The 19129-nt window shown below is 41.3% G+C and overlaps 1 protein-coding gene across 1 annotated transcript in view; it reads right to left on the bottom strand.

Moving 5' to 3' along the window:
- Positions 1–8615: 8615 nt before the first annotated feature.
- Positions 8616–19129, bottom strand: part of LOC121495173 (translation initiation factor IF-2) — a 38276-nt gene continuing 27762 nt past the window's right edge. Inside the window, exon 2 of the mRNA XM_041762442.1 lies at positions 8616–11314. The gene's annotated coding sequence lies outside the window, so the exon portion shown is untranslated. The remainder of the gene's footprint in view (positions 11315–19129) is intronic.

Below are 19129 nucleotides of genomic sequence, written 5' to 3'. Positions count from 1 at the left end.
CATAACCGTAGGTGCCACCTGTCTATTTTGAGAGAAGGAGGAGCAAGAAGGTTGAACTTCTCGTGGTGGCCTTCCCATAGGTGTGAGATTTTTGCCCATTTGTAATTGATGTGTTCTTTTAATAGTGACCATTTTAATGATATGTGAGAGTTCTGAGAACCAGAGCCATATTTTATCATTCTGAAGTACTAGATATGAAAAAGTTCAATTAGATTTGGAGAATATTTGCATTATCTCTTAAGAATTTCAACACTGATTTTGTTGATAAAAGGATGGGATGTTATAGTCCTCAAATATAGTTTCAACTACTATGAATTTTGAAACAGTCATAAAACAGTTTTTTTTCATAAAACAGTTTAAATACTTTTTTATGATCTTTTCATCAAACACTGATCATCCTCATTAATAGTGAATATCCAAAATTTGAAGAGATCATTATTAAAGACTTTTGATCAGGAATTAAGGACCATCATTTCAAGCATCAAACTTAATATAAAAAAAAATTTCCAGAAGCAAAATCTTTTTCTCATTTAAGAAGTTGACAATAGTCAATTTGAGTATTTTATGCAAACTTACTGTCTAAATGTTACTCAACTTTTAATTTTCCTTGCAATTACATGACGTAAAAAAAATTGTTTTGTTCTCCTGTCCTACATAGATCTCCCCAGAACCCCTTCAGTCTACCCACAATGTGTTATAAAAATATTACCATTTTCTGTATATGCCATGATGCAACAGTAATCCTCTAATCCCCTGCACTTGAGCACATGATCTAATAGGTTACGTAAAGCCTCTTTCCAATACTATGCTGAGTTAGGTGAGGAAGCACCAAGGGAAATTCTTTTATGAGAAAATTGCTTTGGTATACATATTTTTAAGTTTGCATGCTCTATCTATATTCATTGTGTAGCATGTCAAGAATGTTTCCTAAAACATTTGATCCAACTATGGATCTCCGGTTCTCGAGATTCTTGTACAAATCCCATGTTGGGAGGATTGCTCATGACCACCTCATTCCTCAGGATCCTTCCTCCTCTGGGAAGACATAGAACAGTGTCGGTCCTGTAGTCTCTCAGCTATTTGATGTTAACGAGCCACATTTTCTTATTTGGTCATTTGGCCATTAAAAAAAAAAAAAAGTAATCTAATTTTAGCATATTCCTTGGCTAATTCCACTATTTTCCTTTAAAAAAAAAATTCTCCCTACCCTTTTAACTAAGCTTTCATATTTTATCTTTTTTCTCCTCGTCTTGCCCCATTCTAGGAGGGGAAGACTGGAGAGATGAAGGTACTCAGACATTTCTTGTGGCACTGTTTGTGGTCAGGCCCAATTCTCAGGAAGCCTTGTGAGTTCCTCCTACATCATTATTGCTCATCTATGCACTAGGCACATTCACATGCTATTGCCAGTCACTACGGTGATCCTACAGTATAGGATGTAGTGGATCCAACTGATGGACAAATGACTTAGCAATTGCATCAGGACACAACTCTAGTGAGCAGGTGAGTATGTCAGGAGTTGCGGTAAGATCTGTTTGATTTTGAACCCTTGCCCTTCCTACTCCCACAGTGTTTCTCCACCTTTAATATGCTTAAAAGCCACAAGGCATCTTAAAATGCACATTTAACAGGTCCGGGGTGGGGCTTGAGAGTCTGCATTTCTGACAGGTTTCTAGGGGAGGCAGGTGCGGCTCCCCAGAGAACACTTGAGTTAAACGTGCACATGGTCTCAGCCAGGCTCCTCTGAGTACACGGGCACCAAGGGGATGGCCCAGATAGAGCCATCGAGGTTATCATTCACAGCTGATTTAGCCCTCTTTCGCTGACTGGCTTTTGATCAGGGTTCCAATGGATGGCTAGCAAGAGCTAATTACAATCCCGACTAATTCACTGTCAGTTGTTATTCATTAACAAATTATGTTCCTGACAAACTGCTCTAGTGTGGTACCCTAAGTACTGTAATTAAAATCTTAGAAAGTTGCATGTGGGCTTAATTGATTTCCTTAATGTATTACACAGACTAAACATTCCATTATTTTGTGTCTTGATGTTTATGAAGGGGCAGAGGGCCTGCTCCACCCAGGCAGCAGATAGACGGGCTCTGGGTTAACAGGGAGCCTGCCTGTTTTGTGGGCCTGCTCACTCCCCCAGGACAGTGGTGATGGCTCTCCACCAGAAATATTCACAGAGAAAGGGACGGAGGGTCATTTGACTTGTGTCTCTAATTAATTTGTATCCTTGGATTTCTAAACTTTGAGAATGTTAGGATGACTCTGGTGTGCTGATGGAGAAACAGGGAGCTGTTTCCCCAGGCTGTTATGGCCACATGTCCTATAGGCTCTGGCTTTTAGCACTGAGCACCACAGGGCCAAATTAGAGAGGGAGCTGGGAACAATGTCTACATTTTATCTAAAGGCGTGTGTGTAGGGACGCCTGGGTGGCTCAGTGGTTGAGCGTCTGCCTTTGGCTCAGGGTGTGATCCAGGGATCCTGGATCGAGTCCCACATTGGGCTCCCTGCGTGGAGCCTGCTTCTCCCTCTGCCTGTGTCTCTGCTTCTCTATATGTCTCTCATGAATAAATAAATAAAATCTTAAAAAATAAAAAATAAAGGCGTGTGTGATGCAGACAAGTCCAAGTGTATTTGGCAAATCTGGAATACTATGGACAGCCAACGTGAATACTGCAAACTAGTCAATTTGACTGCATATATTCATTTATTCATGTGTTTGACAGCCTCTTAATGAGTACCTAACATGGGCCAGGCTCAGTGCAAGATTTCAATTTAAAAAAAAAAACATACAAAATATGCACAACTTTAATAGCAGTGAACACTTATACATTAAATGCCAGGCACTGTACTCGGAACTTTGAACATATTAACTCATTTAATTCCTGCTCAGGTCCTATGAAGGAGGTGCTCCTATTATCCCTGTTTTATAAATGAGAGAACTGAGGTAACAGAGAAGGTAAAGAACTTTCCTAAGGTCATGCACCCAGGATTCCAATCCAAACAGTCTGGCTCTGACTCCTTGCTTGAACCCCAATGCTATATTGCCTCTCTTTATTATAATAGCAATAGCTAATGAGGACTTAGGGTGTCCTCATGAGTAATTTTACACTCACAAAAACCCTCACAAGATAGGTACTGCCATCATCTCAATTTTGTGATTGAGAAGAACAAGAAGAACAAGAGAGAAGAGAAGAGCGAACAAGATCCAGAGAGGTTGCTGAATTGCCCAAAGGTCCCCTCGCTCATAAGTGGCAGAGCTGGGATTTGAGCAATAGGCCCAGGACCTATATGCTTAATCTCAATGCATCTTAGAACTAGCAGAGATCTGAAAAATCATACGGAGATTTGGGGCCTGCACAGCCAACCAATTTAAATAATTAAACTCCAAGTGACCCTGCTCTAGATCTCCAGCAGAGGAAGGTAAGGCCCAGGTTGAAAGTGCAAAGCAGGGCAGCCCAGGTGGCTCAGCGGTGTAGCACCACCTTCAGCACAGGGCCTGGTCCTGGGGTCCAGGGATCGAGTCCCATGTCCAGCTCCCTGTGTGGAACCTGCTTCTCCCTCTGCCTGTGTCTCTGCCTCTCTCTCTGTGTGTCTCATGAATAAATAAATAAAATCTTAAAAAAAAAAAAAAAGAAAGAAAGAAAGTGCAAAGCAGAGATGGGAAGGTCCAATGCCTAAGGCTGCCTGTGACCTCTGTATTATCACTCCTCTTGTACACCTGTAGTTCTCGGACACCATTCCCTGCCCTCTGCCCTACTCACCCTCACTGGGCATCTAAAACAACGGGGGTGGACCACACAAGCCTAAGGATAAACCCAACAAGCTGGCAATATGTTACATTATTCCTTACACACATGTTCAAGAAACTAAAATGTGCTTGAATTTTAGAACTTTACTTTCATTTTTTATGAGGGTACCCATCCAAAAAATGCAAATTTGAAAAGAGATATTTGTCACATTTTCCTGATTCTAAAAAAGTAAAAAGGTGTCAGTAGTGAGGTCATTTAAAAGAATAGGACTATTTTGTTTGCTGGAACAGGAGACTGAGCTTTTTCAATAGGGTATTTCTCACGCTGCACCGATTAGCTGAAGGAGGACTCCCATTATCTGCCGGCTGCCCTAAGCATGACGTGCTTCACTTGTGCTTTCAAGCTCTCTCCTTGGTTCTGGAACCACAACCTGACATGACTCATCCCCACTACCCTCTGAGTCACTTCCGGGATCACTCTTAATGGGCTCCCTCACCACAAATGGCACTATTTCTGCTTCTCTCAGACAAGCACTTTTGCATACACCCTAACCCAGGCCTCCAGATCATTTTATTCCCAGACTTGCGCCACAGACAACACAAAGTACTTTCTGTTCAGTGTCTGGTGGTGATCCGACTATGTGCCATTCATTCTTGGTGAGCTCTTTTCAGTATTTCTACTCATTATCAAGTATGCTTTTCTCTCAGGTAAACCAACCATGTACCCTTCCGTTGGAATGTCCCCCTGGTAGAACAAATTGGCTTTCCATTCGTTGCTTTTAACATACAATATTCTCCTATTCTTTTTTAAGGCACACATACACACACATATATTATAGATGTTTCTATTTTAATACAAGAAGCCCAAAGTATACATTTCTATCATATTACTAAATAAAAACTCGGTTTGAGTTTAACTTCAAAGAACCATGTAGACATTATTCATCTCTGCAAACTCCACTTTCAATTTTTATGCAGGATCCTGGAGCATTGATGACTTAGCTAATAAAAATGCTGTCGGACGTTAAAAATTGCTTCTGGGGTAGTGCTACCTTTCAGTAAGAGAGTTCTTGGAAACACTTGACAGAACTTGGTTGCATATGACAGATTCCTCCTTCTACACAAGTCACCGTACGCAAGCCAAAGAGGCAATGCAATCGTCAGAAAAGCTTCAACCATTCTTTTCAATTTATTTGATATAAAAGAAAACCTCTGGCTTAGGCTACATGTCCAGAATACAAACTATTTGTGAGCAGGTATGATGCTGATGCCTGGTAAAGGCAGAATTTCTTTCTCCTTTTTTCCTGGAACTGCCAGTGGGAGGCTACTGGCCACTTTTAGTGGGAAGGTTGTGAAAGCTCTCAGTCTTTGGAACAGATTCTTCTTGTCTCTGGAAAAGTTCCAGGGTTGGCCCTGTAGTTATTATATAAATATAAAGCAAGTACCCACCCATTGTCCTTGGCAAAAGCAGTGAAATCACCATACATCTGAATGCTGATGCTGCAGAGTAAGATGCCTGCCCAGTGATGTAAGTGGGGTAACTTCCGCCAGAACCATGCCCTTGAAGAGGGTGAAAAATGTTTTGCCTAATGTGAATCTAGAGTAGGAGAACTGGTATTTAAGTACTATTTAAAGAGCAAATAACACCAACTTTGTGAAATATATTTTCAAACTATTTGAGTATTTTCAACTTTTTTGATAAAAACCAAACTTTTTTTTAATTTATAGTTTTTAGAGAGGGGTGGGTTGGGGAAGCACAGAGGGAAAGAGAGAGAGAATCTTAAGCAGGTTCTACACCAAGCTTGGAGCCTGTGTGGAACTTGATCTCACCACCCTGAGATCATGATCTGAGCCAAAATCAAGAGTAGGACCTGTAACTCACTGAGCCACGCAGCTGCCCTCAAACAAGCATTTTAAAAGATTATTTTGTATTTTACAAAGTGTAACAGTAAACACATACCACAAATATTTAACATGAAGTTTCAGAAACAATACTTACCTTTATCAAATTTAATACTGATATTTCTATATACTCTATTTCATTGTTTTTAATGTTGGCTATGTCCCATTGAATTCATATTATGATCTTCTAATGGGTTATAATTTACAGTTTGAAAAACATCCAGCTATAGTGATTCCTTGTCTGGGTCCAGTGATCAATCTGTAGAATCTGAGAGATTTGGGGTCTTAGACTTTGAGGTTCAGGGACCTACAGAGATAACAATAATTTACTTTAAAACACATTAATACAGGGTGCCTGGGTGGCTCAGTTGGTTAAGTGTCTGCCTTCAGCTCAGGTCATGATCCCGGGGTCCTGGAACAGAGTCCCACATTGGGCTCCCTGCTCGGTGGGGAATCAGTTTCTCTCTCTGCCTGTCCCCACTGCTCGTGCTCTCTCTTGCTCGCTCTCTCTCTCAAATAAATAAAATCTTTAATAAAATTAAAAAAAAAAAAAACATGTCAACACAGCCAGTGAGATATTACATATGCCAGTTAGTTTCAGTGTTAGCTCTAGTGGTAACTGTGGTGGTCAGCTAGCATCCTGATGTGAGTCAACCCACCAGTGATTTTGCTGTCTGTATCTTCAATCAAATAGTCAAAACTCGTGAATTTGCACGTGGAATGTCAAAAATGGGTTTTTATTGTGCAAAATGGTGTCTTGTTGACCAGCATTACAAATGTCAGAAATGGGTTCTTACTAATGAAAAGTCAAATGTATTTCTTTTTTTAAAAAAGATTTTATTTATTTATCCATGAGAGACATAGAGGCAGAGACACAGGCAGAGGGAGAAACAGGCTTCATGCTGGGAGCCCGAAGTGGGACTCAATCCTGGGACTCTGGGATCACACCCTGAGTCAGAGGCAGATGCTCAACCACTGAACCACCCAGGCATCCCAAATGTATTTCAATTAAAGAAAAGGTTTTAAAGGTCTCAAAAAAGAACACTTGTAATAAAGATATTTCTAAGAATGTGAAAGAAAAAAGGATTCTTAATATGTAGACTGGCTAACATACCTCTACCCTTGCACAATCAGAGTCTCAGAATCCAGACAGCCCAGTAACCTATAACCCCAGGGACATCTGATTGCTAAAAGGCTAAACATGCACCCCAGTGCGTGCCCATGGATGTGGAATATGCTTGTTGTCTGATATTGACTGAAAGAATAACAGAACCCTGCCTCTGCAGTGTTGGCTTTTGTCTCCAGTAAACAGAAGTTCATGCAAGGTGTTCATCAGACCATCCAAAAGGCCAGACAGAAGCTGTGACTTCTTCAAGTGTCCAGAATAGATGGCCGTGACCTGTTTTGTGCCTGCTTGCTAGTGAACGTGTGTTTTGCAAGTGTCTGCTTGTCTGGTGGAATCTGGTCTGAGACTTGCTCTCATTGTAACATGGTAGCAAGGTTATGTGGGAGTGGCAAACCGTTACCCACCTCAAACTTCTTTGGTTGACTAGTGTTATCTTCTTTTTACAAAGACCTAAGAGTGATGATTATCAAATTGATTAAATCCATCCAGTTTCCAAGCCCCCTTCCATACTTGCAAATCAATGTGGAGCATGAGGAATCCTGGAGAAACAGGTTGCTTTGGGTGAGAATAGCTGACAAACACGATTAGCATAACCCATCTGGAAAGCATGGGAATGTTCTTGACTCCCAGATGTCAGTTGGTGAGGAAGACTCAGCAGAGGAAGGGTATTCACAGGATGGAGACTTATGATCATTTTACTTTAGATCTCAAAAGGAATTATGGCCTTATTTGGTAATCAGGCTGGAGAGGCCTGGAAATCCATAAGCCACTTGAAATCGCAGTATATAACAAAAGGGATTTTTTGACATTCTACTCCACTTGAATGCTAGTGTTTTAATTATAAAGTTCATTTTCTCAGGATAATATTGTGACAGTAGAAGTGGCAGGACTCCCTGTGAGCCCCAGACCATGCTGAGTTTCAGAACTTCCTGAAAATAAAACAAAGGACAGGCCATAACTGAGTAACCACTGAGGAAAGAGCTTTCTGAATTATGGAACTAATTGGAAGGAAGCTAGTGGTTTGAAAAATGTTCAAGACAAATAAAGAAGAAATGAAGGATTTGGGATCTGCCTTGTCGTTCCTTGGCCCAGCCCACGAACCAGATCCGAGCTCTCTGGGCTGCAGGCAGAATTAAAGGGAGTCATGAAAATATTGCTCCCTGTGCTCTTGACCTGGGGAATTAAGAATAACCCAGATGGGAAGAGGGATCTTCTCTTCATTGCTGTATGGATCCAACACAGAGAAGATTCAAGGGAGTGCAGAGCCACGTGGAAGCTAGAAGAGTTTGGGTCTGCATTTTTGGCATCACTTGGAGAACACAGACAAAAGTGTTGTCACCCAAGGCCCTGGCATCAGCGACAGTACCAAGGCATGACCACTGAGGGACTTTTCAGTTGATGGACATCAACTGTGTAAACCAGACACTAAGAATTTGAGATCAGTGTTCATAGGCTCATGCAGTTTGGCACCAGAGCCAAAAATATTTGGTTATTAACCACACTGAGCTCCATGATACTTATTTATGCAAGACTTGAGGAAACTTGAAATAAATTTGGGGATCTCATTAGGATTTTAGTGATTATAGATTCTCCTTCAAAGACACAGCCTGAGGGATCCCTGGGTGGCTCAGTGGTTTGGTGCCTGCCTCCAGCCCAGGGCGGGATCCTGGAGTCCTGGGATCGAGTCCCATGTCGGGCTTCCTGCATGGAGCCTGCTCCTCCTCTGCCTCTCTCTTTCTCTGTGTCTCTCATGAATAAATAAATCTTAAAAAAAAAGAAAAAAAAAGAGCCTGAGACAAGGGCTTGTGTGCAAGCAGTTTATTTGGGAAATGATCCAGAAAAGTGAGGTCAGGAAGAAATGGCAATATAGGAGTATTGGTCACTGCTGTAACTAGGGCTTGACCCACTAAGACCTTCTGAGGAGCCATAGATAACATGCCTCATTTATCCACCAGCTCTCATCCCCCATTAGAAAAGGGATGCCCCATTGGGCTTTAACTCCCCTGCCCTTTTAGGCTGTGTATGCCTGAGTGGGTTTCCATAGCCATCACACAGTGCAGCATTAGAGAAGTCCCAGGGCAGGAAGACATGATGCAGATGAAGTGAGGCACTGTCAGAATATGTTTGCACAAAGCTCACTGCTATGGCAGTGGCCAGAGTAAAATGTGGGCTGAGAAGATGTGAGGATGTAAGTGGTACACACCAAGTGTCTGATATAGTACATCTCTTGCACTGCTCACATCCACTCGTGACTCCTCGTGAAGTCCCATTTAGCAGGCAGCTTTCAGTGTAGTGGACTTCCACAGACTCTACAAAAGACTTAATACAAGGGGTTTCCTGGAAAAAGTTATAGTCCTTACTGCTGTACGTGGTGTTGCAGGAAGGGATCTGATAGAGGTCCATCTGTTATCAGGTGCCTGGCTGACACCTTCCGCATACCCTCATAAGAAAGGGAAATTATCCACTACATGAGTTGCAATTCAATTTCAAGTAATAGACAACCTACTCAAAATGATTTAAATGGAAAAAGGGAACCTAATGGCTCATATAACTAAGCAGTCCAGGAGTAGATATGGATTCAGATAGGGCTTGAGGCAAAATGTTTGTGGAACTGTTGCCATGGAACAGAAGAAGGAAGTGATGTAGGGCAGGGGGTAAAAAACAAGTGTACTTGATCAATATTTAAAATGATTGCCAGGGGACACTTGGGTGGCTCAGTGGTTAAACAGCTGCCTTTGGCCCAGGATCGAGTCCCGTAGCAGGGTCTCTGTGAGGAGCCTGCTTCTCCCTCTGCCTGTGTCTCTGCCTCTCTCTCTCTTTCTAATGAATGAATGAGTGAAAAATAAATAAATAAACAAACAAATAAATAAATAAAACTTTACCTGCAAACTTAATGGAAATAGGAATTCTTTTTCTTATTGCTAAGGGGTTGTCTTGTTTCGGTGGCCTATATAGGGAACGAACCTTCTTATTGCTAAGATTATAAAGGCAATGAAATGATGTACTTTCTCAAGAACTTTTAAGGGCTTAACTATTGCCTTTTATTGAGAGAAAATCATGAAAAGATTCAGACCAGCTCGCAGAAGAGGAAAGGGACTGAACTGGAACCAAAGGGAATCTATTTAGTCACAATTATACCTCTCACCAGAAAAGATCCAACACAGGGTTAGGTGTAGTAAGTGGGTATGTTGTTTATCTTCTTCCTTCCCAGTTCATGTGGTCCCATTGCAACCATGAATAATGATGCCACCCTCCTCCCAATGCAATAGTAGTCATGTTGACCAATGACTAATCAATGTGCTCACTTCTCTGGTCATGGTTAATGGCTGAAAGACGGACATGTGATATAAGCAGAGCCATGATGGGTGAAATAGAAATAGAAAACATATATTTAAGTATATTTACCAATCTACACCCAGATCACAGAAAAGGAAGAAAGAGAAAAAGAGAAAAAAAAAAACTGTAGTATTCGTTACCGTGTGATTTTTGCAGTGAGTAATAAACTATGACATGCAATAGTGCATACTCTTTCCCTAGTCCAGCAATGCAAGTCTAAGGGGAGTCCTCCCCAGGACTTGGCTGCTAAAGTAATCAGAATACCTCTTTTCCATTAGGGTCGATAACCTGGCATCTAAAGCCAGCAGCATCCCTGAATTTCCAAGTCATATGAGCCAATACATTTTATATTTTGCCTGAGCTGAATTACTCAGATTTCCATAAAAACAAGAAGCTTTTAACCAATATGTTAGCTCAGTCTCAAAACTATCGGAGCTCCTTCTTCTGAGTTTGTTTATGCGAGATGTGTTATGTGCAAAAGGAAGATGGCCAGTTGACTCTACTCTAGAGATGAGTCCCCTCTCACCAGAGATCCCATGGTGAGTGTAAAGGACAAAGGAATGCAGGGTGAGTATGATTCTGACTTCAGATTCTGGGAAATACATTCAATGCTCCCACGTTCCTTGAATACCATTCCAGAACACGTAGGGGAGAGACATCGAAGTGATTTACAGTGGGTAACAGATAAAGCTATAATCCTTTTTCCTTTGTTGCATGAGAAATGAAAAGTTGATTCCTACTTACAATCATTCACACAAACCAGAATCTGGACCTAGTGTCAGCCGTGTGTGATCAGCCAAAACACAGGGCTTTTTAAACAGTCCTTTCTGAGCCTCATCCAGTAGAGCCAATTTATCAATCAGGATGTGAGTTGGAGGCAAGGCTGTGATGAATAAAGACCAACTGCAGCCAACTTTCTGAGAGCCTTTGTAACTTGGGGCTTCAAGGGAACAGAAAAAGAAGCTGAACTGAGTCTCTGACTCTCAGGTGTTTAGGTTCCGTAGAGAAGGGGAGTGACATCAAGCCACAGGAAGAATGGCCGCCATTTGTGGAGCTGCTTCTTCAGGCCAGGCACGCTGCACGTTTTATCTCACTTGATCCCCACAAGGATTGCTGTGAAGGAGGTATTTGTAATCCACAGATATTCACGTGAAGACACCGAGACTCACAGAAATCAAGGTTTGCCCAAGACTGCAAAATAGCACATGGAGGATCCACAAGTCAAGCTCAGTTCTAGCTTGTCAAAGGTGAGTGTGCGGCTCAAAAGCCTGTGTGTTTCCCCACCCAGGGTTTTCCCATTATATGGCTAGCTATGGTTGTGTTCAATAACAGTTTTGTATTTATTTTAGAGAAGGGAGGAAAGGGAGGAGAGGGGAGGGGGCAGAAGGAGAGTGAGGGAGAGAATCTGGGGCTTCATCTCACAACCCCAAGATCATGACCTGAGCTGAAATCAAGACTCAAGTGAAATCAAGACTCCAACCAATTGAGCCACCCAGGCACCCCAACAGCTCTGTATTTAAGTTATTCCTTCAAAAACTAGACTTCTAGGCAAGACCTCCAAAGGAATCAAACCATACCCACAATTACTGCAGTATTGCTTGGTCTTCTCTTCTAGAAGAATGCTCTTCTAGAGGAACCGTTTATTTACTATCTTGAAATGCTGCCTTATAAAATCTCAATTCAAAGGCTATGTCCCAGTAAACATACAGCTTTTTTATTTTTATTTTTGCCACGGCTTACCAATGCATCATAATCACTCATAAGAAGTAGCATCCTGACCCACAGTAAATCACATGACATACTCATTTCATATTATAACAATCACCCTAATTATTTGTATCCTTAACTGAAATGTTTAGATAGTTGTGATGGAATCAGTTTTATTAATTTTACAGTGTCCACAGATTTCCCCTCTTCCCTAGTCTGCCATAGAGATCCTGTAATTAATTACCTGCCCAGTTTTCCTCCTTAGGAGACATGAGGAAATAAAAGAATCCTTCTAATTATTTTGTGCTAATTTGTGCCTCTATAAACCTGACTCCTTTCCAAGATAAAACCACCTGGGACATGGTTTCTAGAGAGCTGCACAGTAACACCTGTGAAAAGCTAGCAGTACACAGGGTACAGAAGCACATGTGCCTGGTGGCATGGCAAGGTGGGATGATTCCTGGAGCCAGAACATCTCTGATGTGCTCTTCACAGTGCTATCGGGGGATTACATGAAACAATAGACATGACAATTCTTTCTGAACTAGAAACACTGTGCAAATGTGAGCTGTTACAACCAGGTGGTGTGTGCAATGGAGATTACCTTTTGCCGGGGGTAAGCATTGCAGTTTATATAACACTTTTCATTCCAGAAGTCCTAACCCCTTGTGAATATTATCCTAAGAAATATCACTTGAAATAAAATGCATATATACAGAGTCTAGCAAATGAAGGCACTAACGATGATGATGATGATGATGATGAAGGTCTTCAACGAGAACATCAACATTTTGACATGTCAACTCTCAAGGATGTTGCCACTGTAGTCACAACACCTTCTGAGGGGAAAATCAATTCTCAACATGAATGTTTCCCATCAGGGCAGACTGGGTGAGGGGGGAGTAAGAGGGGAACAGAAGCGGAAAACACATTTTAAAATATGAATTTTATTTCCCAGAGCGGTACATCAGAAAACTCAACTATAACTCCACAACTCTTTAAAGAGTTTCCTTTTTGTTTTCCGATGGTAAAGAGAGAGAGAGAGAAAATAAGCTGTCATTATCAGAATGATCAAACGCAGGGAGAAAAGAAGCAGAGGTAAGTAAAACACCAATTACAGTGCTGCCAATCTGTGTGAGTTGGGCCCCTTCCAAACAACAGTGCAAATGGATCTGAGGACATGGGGAAGGGGATGGTGGGGGTAGGGAAGAGAGAGCTGCCAAAATGCGAGCTGGGGAGGAGGATAGAAATCGCCCCCTGGCGCTCTGGCAGCAGTTTAATCAGGCTGAGCCCTGTACATTCCCATGCACCAATTCCATTCTGTGTGTTCACTTGCAGATTTGGCTTCTGGCTCACTCTCTTTGTTTGGGTAGCTAGGCATGAAAAAGAATCATCCGCAACCAGAGCTCCACTTAATTCCCAATTCCTCTCTGGAAACTATCTGTTGGCATCCTGAAGTGTTCTGTGTAAAAGGCCATGCTTTGGCTGGTCAAAAGAGGAATTTCAGACCCTCCATCAGGGTCTTTGTGGATAAAGCTAATTCTTGGAAATTGACAGAGGAGTCTGTACCTCTGGAATAATGTGTGTTGTCCCAGCATCTCCCTGTTCTTGCCAATGACAAACAGAAACCCTTGACAATTTTTCCTCTCCCCTGGCAAATGGGATGATGGCACAGCTGTTTTCTCTCTATAAAAAGACAGTCACTCCTCTCCGTCCCTCCAGCCTATAACAAAGGTCAACTTAGTGACTGAACGTTAGTGATTGAACTACCATGCAGCATATGAAGAAACACAAAAGAAATTCAAAAGGAGAGACTCTAAGATTTCTAATCATTTTATCCACATGCCAGCTCCTGAATCTGAGTGTGGTGCTCACCAAGTTTTGAATGAACGTTGGAAAAGAAAATTGAGTTAAATATTGCATTATCTGCTATTTTCAGAAATTTTCATTCAGGGTAATTTTAATCTCTGCTCTTTTTTCCCTTTGGGCCAGGGAAGCCATCTTACCATATTACAACTGCTTTGACTTGTGTCAAGTCTGTTGGGTTCAAGACACATTCAGGAGTGCTCTGAGAGATGTAATAAAACATGGAAGAAAGAGTAAGTGAATGCATTTCTGGTAAACATGAAAGATTACACACACAAATTTGCCATTCCTTTCCCTTAAAAGAAAAAAATAAAGCATGAACCACAAGAATAGAAAAAAGAAGATGACAGCAGATTATAAATAGTCACAATATTTTGGAACTGGAAATCCAAGGAGCAGGAATAAAGGGGAGTAATGGGAGGAGGAGGAGTCAACCAGGAGCAAACCAGTTCATGTCTCTGAATCCCCAGAGCCATGGGAATTGAGGACGCCAGGTGCCTCCAAAGGCAGAAGTGCAGAGTAGGTTCGAAAACAGAACAACCTACTGATTTCAAGGTAACTAGGAAACTGGGACCTGAGCTCAGGTAATCAATGAAGTTAGTTTAGTTCAGTAGATTTGGAATGTACTTAATTAGAAATAGAGGATAAAGTTAAAGTCATAATTAAATGTTCTGGCCCAGAAGTGACAGATATTGCTCCTGCTCATAATTCAAAGGCCAGAACTTATCACATGGCCCCACCCAATGACAAGGCAGGCAGGACATGTCATCCAACAGTGTGCCTGGAAAGAGAAGAAGAGTGTTAAATTAACATCAGGAGCCACATGAATGAATCCTCCAAGGCTCAGGACAGAATGTGGATACATGTTACTCCAGAGATGTAAGAACTATGAGTTAGTATGGAAAGAAGACAAAAAACCAATCAGATACAGAAGACCAAGAAAGCAGGAGTCGTGGATGACCATGAGGAAGGAGAGAGCACAGAGAAGGAAGCAAGTGAATGATGCATAAGTTTCTGAGAGCAGGGTGCACTGTGCACGGGCAGGCAGAGCGATTTAACCCAAGAGGCACTTCAAGACAGCACCCATTCCCTGGATGAATTTCTCAGTCACAATTCCTGTCCCTTGGACTAACCCTAACCCCACATCTAACCTCAATTCCTCAATTATAACAATGCATATATAAGGCTGCCTTGGCCTGTTTCTACTGAACATTCTAAATGTCTGTTCCCAAAACCCTTCCTCTGATTTCACTCTTATTAAGCAAACATATCATGTCTCCTTATGATCGGGCTTCCTTAATGGTCTTCCTTCAGTAAGGATTTGTGTTACTTATATGAGAGCATTTCGGACCACACATCAACTCCATTCATTGCTCAGCAGGTAAATTTAAAAACCAGCATTCTGGGGCCCCTGGGTGGCTCAGGCAGTTAAACATATGACTCTTGATTTCAGTCTAGGTCATGATCTAGGGGCATGAAGCCTACTTAAGATTCTCTTTCCCTCTGCTCCTCCCCACTCATGCTCTCTCTCTTTCTAAAGTAAATAAATAAACATTAAAAACAAACAAACAAACCAAACCCTAGTAGTCTACTTTTTTACATCAGTAGGATGAACCTGGTATTATGAATCTCTTACCAGATGGTTCCACCCTTGAATGCACATAAATATATATTTACAAATGTAAATATACAAACGTAAGGCCTACATGCCTTATGTGCAATACCTAATTTTTTTCTACAGTGAGCCATAAGAAGAAAAATTCCAATAGAAATAAACTCCATGGGGATCCCTGGGTGGCACAGCGGTTTGGCGCCTGCCTTTGGCCCGGGGCGCGATCCTGGAGACCCGGGATCGAGTCCCACGTCGGGCTCCCGGTGCATGGAGCCTGCTTCTCCCTCTGCCTGTGTCTCTGCCTCTCTCTCTCTCTCTCTCTCTCTCTCTCTGTGACTATCATAAAAAAAAAAAAAAAAAAAAAAAAGAAATAAACTCCATGTTGAAGAGAGACAAAAGAAGGGGTAAAAACAATTCAATGGCGGGGGGCGGGGGGCGGGCGGAGAGTTGGATAATAAGAGATTAGGAAGTAACAGAAAGGGAGATATACCATGAACAGAGGCCACAATTTCAGAAACCTAAAGAGCTTGGTGGCCTTATTTTTGCTGAATTTAAAACAAGACTACAGTTGTTTACTAGACTAGAAAGTGTGCAATTTGGCAAGAATCTAAGTTACAGTTATTGATGGTGGAATGAAAATACCAAAACTGAAGAAGTGCCAGAAGCCAATGATATACTAGATTTTTCTATTTTAAAAAATAACCGTGCTGGGGGTTGTTAAAGAAATTATAATAGGATGAGATTATATATTATGTGGCAATAATATAATAAATTATAACAGATTATAATATGATGGAATACAATTCAGTCACCAAAACCAGATTGCTGAAGAGTGTTCAATATCACAGGAAAAGGATGGCCTCAATATAACGTTCTGAGGAAAACATCAGGGTTTTAAAATATGTTGGCATTCTCATATGTTTATTCCAGCATTATGCACGATAGCCAATTATGGAAGCAATGTAAGTGTCTGTTGACACGTGGATGGATAAAGATATGGTTTATCTATGCAATGGAATACTACTCAGCCATCAAAAAGAATGAAATCTTGCCATTTGCAACAATATGGATGGATCTAGAGGGTATAATGCTAAGTGCAATAAGCCAGAGAAAGACAAATACCATATGATTCACTCATAAATGGAATTTCAACAAAACAAAGGGGAAGAATGGAACAAACCAAAAAACAGATGGTTCCCTGAGACGAGGTGACGGGGGCGGGGGGGGGCAGGGGAAATAGGTAAAGGGGATTAAGAGTACACTTATGATGAGCATTGAGTCATGTTGAGAATTGCTGAATGACTATACTGTACACCTAAAATGACTATAACACTATATGTCAACTACACTGGAATTAAAATAAAACAAAATAAAATAAATAATAAAATGTATGTGCATTATTATGCCAAGTTGGAAACCTAGAAAAGACTGGAAGATCTCAAAAATGACTGTGAGAGTGGTGGTGTGATTATAGTTTATTTTTCTTCTATTCTTTATACTTTCCTGTGATTTTCAAAATTTTGTACAACCAACTTAGAATTCTTTAGATAATGTAAATTACTTTTATAGAGAAACGTGCTTCCATTAGCAACTCTGTTTTTCAATTATTTTTGTTAGTTATATTGGAATTAAAAACTCATTACATACATTAAATGTAACATTTTTAAATGCTCAGGGTATATATGCTCCCAACTGCTTTTAAAATGAAATTGTAATTAGATGGAATAAGAGAATTGAGACTGGAAAAGCTCTCTGAGGGTGATGGCAAAGGCATGAAATGGCCTATTTCAAATATTGCAAAATACTTACCATACAAATCGTAATCTTGTGGACATATTTTGTAGAATGCAATACAAATAAATTAAAATTTAACTTTGGATCCTCTCATAGAGTTTAATATAAATGGGAAAAGTTTCCAAGTTTCAATTAAGCTAAAAGTTTATTTTTACATTATATGAAAATGAGATGATATGCAAATTGATACTGAGAATAAGATTATGAAGGAAATATCCACCTGCCTAAGAGAATATACTATTGTCAAAGAATGGAACCATCCTTTATATACTTACAACATATGTGTCAATTAACAATTAACACTCTAAGTATAGTTCTAGCTCCATTTAGTGATGTAGAAAAAATGGAGAGCATTTCCTCCCATCACACAGATTCTAGTTTCTCTGCAAAGACAGAGACAAGATCATCTGAGAGCAAGGGGCCAGTGTGAAGTTCAGGGGTCAAGGAAAGTAGAAGAGTATAAGGTAACTTTGCAGAGAATAGGACAGTGCATCCACCAGAAAAATGTTATATTGCCATGGCTCCAAGCTTGACTGTGGACTGAGATTATTTCTCTTACACAAATTGAATGGTCTCACTGAGCAGGCTGGACTCATAGGATGTAAAGAGAAACAATTTTATTCTTCACCCCCACATGCCCATTCGAATCCTCTCTTTCAGGCCTACTCTTCCCCCATCCTTCAGATGAAATATAACTGTGATCATCTCAGATAACAAAATGTCCCCTGGTCACTTCATCCCCAAGGACCATGCAGTAGGGAATGGGGTGTTCATTTCTATTTCCCCAATAATGCTACTTCTCCTGGACCCCCACTCCATTCCCCCATCACCTGACTACTAATGGACCCTCCAGGATGGGAGCAGAGACAACAGGAAGGTAAGGGGAGGGAAGGCCTCATCTGACTGACAGATGTAAGCTGGTATAGTTTCCCTCTGATTCTGGCTGATGTTTCTCTCATGGGAGCATCCACAGCCTCCTCAGCTGCTCTCCTGGTGGATCCTTCCTTCTGGAATTCCATTGTTTCAGGCAGTCCTCTCCTCTAACCAGCCATCTATAATTCCCTTCTGCTTCTCTACCCAGTGGAACCCCTGACCTCTTTTTGCCACGGGCAGGAAGCCCTCTGGGTCAAGATTCCTTTCTAAACAAGGCAGACTCACATTCCTCCTGTCGGTTTCACATTTGGTCCTTGAAAAAAAAATGCAGCTTTGACCTGGCATCGGCCAGAATGTGGTTATTTCCTAAATGCAGCCCTCTGCTGTGTTGACAGAGTTCATTTCAGCCAACCTCTCATTAAGGACTTTTTTCCCTAGGCATGAGTCTAAATGTTTGCCTGTGCCCTTCAAGGTTCAAAAGCTACCCATCAAAGGTGACTATGAAGCTCCCACATGGCTAGAGGGGTAAGTAGGAGGGAGTATCAGATAGGAAAGACTCACAGCTCAAGGTAAGTGAAAGATAAAGTTCATAAAACCTGTTTTCATCCACCTTCTTTAGGAGTCATGCATAGGAAGGTGCCAATCATCTGCTCTGGAATGTGACGGTATTTGGCATCCTCAGTCTTAAGGTCTCAGTGAAAACTGGAAGAGTGGCTCCTACTTTATCTTTGTGCAATTTTTTTTCAGTACTACTCAGCCTCCCAGCTAAAGAGCAAGAAGGAGGTTGGCTTCCAGTTGTGTCAAATAGGAATGATGAAAATAGCAGTGGCAAGGGGATTTGGGCCCTGGCAAGAGGGACCGAACTGATTCACCACAGAATCAAAGTTGGATAAGGAGGATAGTAAAGAAGGTCAATGGACTAAAGGGCTCAGAAGATTGGAGAGTATAGAAGGAATGGCTGACCAAACATTCAGGAAAGATGCTTTTAGCAGTTGATTGGCTAAAGGGAATGGAAATGAGAAAGGGCTGAAGAGTCTTTGGAGTCTACAACCTGGTGGACTACCAGTGGTTATGGAATTGTTAGTAGGTGTAGAGTATCAAGGAGAGCTGGTTTTCAGGGCATAGTGCTGAACTCCCCTTTCAGCAAGCTGAAC

Source organism: Vulpes lagopus, chromosome 7, assembly GCF_018345385.1.
Source record: "Vulpes lagopus strain Blue_001 chromosome 7, ASM1834538v1, whole genome shotgun sequence".
Classification (NCBI taxonomy): Eukaryota; Metazoa; Chordata; class Mammalia; order Carnivora; family Canidae; genus Vulpes; species Vulpes lagopus.
The sequence above is the reverse complement of the archived record's forward strand: the minus strand, read 5'-3'. Positions and strand labels throughout refer to the sequence as shown.